Raw genomic sequence first — 1,894 nt, forward strand, 5'->3', positions numbered from 1 at the left:
AGACTGCTGTACTACAGTCTCTAAACTACAGGAGGTAGAGTCTGCAGTTATCAGACCTGCTGGTCCCTCCAGTCTCTAAATACAGGAGGTAGAGTCTGCAGTTATCAGACCTGCTGGTACCTCAGTCTCTAACTACAGGTGGTAGAGTCTGCAGTTATCAGACCTGCTAGGTCCCTCCAGTCTCTAAACTACAGAGGTAGAGTCTGCAGTTATCAGACCTGCTGGTACCTACAGTCTCTAAACTACAGGAGGTAGAGTCTGCAGTTATCAGACCTGCTGGTACCTACAGTCTCTAAACTACAGGTGGTAGAGTCTGCAGTTATCAGACCTGCTGGTCCCTCCAGTCTCTAAACTACAGGAGGTAGAGTCTGCAGTTATCAGACCTGCTGGTACCTACAGTCTCTAAACTACAGGAGGTAGAGTCTGCAGTTATCAGACCCTGTCTGGTACCTACAGTCTCTAAACTACAGGAGGTAGAGTCTGCAGTTATCAGACCTGCTGGTACCTACAGTCTCTAAACTACAGGTGGTAGAGTCTGCAGTTATCAGACCTGCTGGTACCTACAGTCTCTAAACTACAGGAGGTAGAGTCTGCAGTTATCAGACCTGCTGGTACCTACAGTCTCTAAACTACAGGAGGTAGAGTCTGCAGTTATCAGACCTGCTGGTCCCTCCAGTCTCTAAACTACAGAGGTAGAGTCTGCAGTTATCAGACCTGCTGGTCCCTCCAGTCTCTAAACTACAGGAGGTAGAGTCTGCAGTTATCAGACCTGCTGGTACCTACTCAGCCCCCCCATCTATAACACAGACACTCAGCCCCCCCACAACACACACACTCAGCCCCCCCATCCATAACACACACACTCAGCCCCCCCATCTATAACACACACACTCAAGCCCCCCCATCATAACACACACACTCAGCCCCCCCATCTATAACACAGACACTCAGCCCCCCCCACAACACACCACACTCAGCCCCCCCATCCATAACACACACACTCAGCCCCCCCATCTATAACACACACACACTCAGCCCCCCCATCTATAACACACACACTCAGCCCCCCCCATCTATAACACACACACACTCAGCCCCCCCCATCTAAAACACAACACACTCAGCCCCCCCCCTCTTTAACACACACACACTCAGCCCCCCCCCATAACACACACACTCAGCCCCCCCATCTATACACAGACACTCAGCCCCCCCCCTCTATAACACACACACTCAGCCCCCCCCTCTATAACACAGACACTCAGCCCCCCCCCTCTATAACACACACACTCAGCCCCCCCATCTATAACACACACACTCAGCCCCCCCCATCTATAACACACACACTCAGGCCCCCCCCCTCTATAACACAGACACTCAGCCCCCCCCCTCTATAACACAGACACTCAGCCCCCCCCATCTATAACACACACACTCAGCCCCCCCCCTCTATAACACACACACACTCAGCCCCCCCCCTCTATAACACACACACACTCAGCCCCCCCCCTCTATAACACACACTCAGCCCCCCCATCTATAACACACACACTCAGCCCCCCCCCTCTATAACACACACACTCAGCCCCCCCCCCCTCTATACACACACCACTCAGCCCCCCCCCCTCTATAACACACACACTCAGCCCCCCCCCCCTCTATAACACACACACTCAGCCCCCCCCCCTCTATAACACACACACACTCAGCCCCCCCCCCTCTATAACACACACACTCAGCCCCCCCCCCTCTATAACACACACACTCAGCCCCCCCCCCTCTATAACACACACACACTCAGCCCCCCCCCTCTATAACACACACACTCAGCCCCCCCCCCCTCTATAACACACACACACTCAGCCCCCCCCCCTCTATAACACACACACACTCA

The sequence above is a fragment of the Symphodus melops genome (genome assembly GCF_947650265.1).
Source record: "Symphodus melops genome assembly, contig: scaffold_342, whole genome shotgun sequence".
Classification (NCBI taxonomy): Eukaryota; Metazoa; Chordata; class Actinopteri; order Labriformes; family Labridae; genus Symphodus; species Symphodus melops.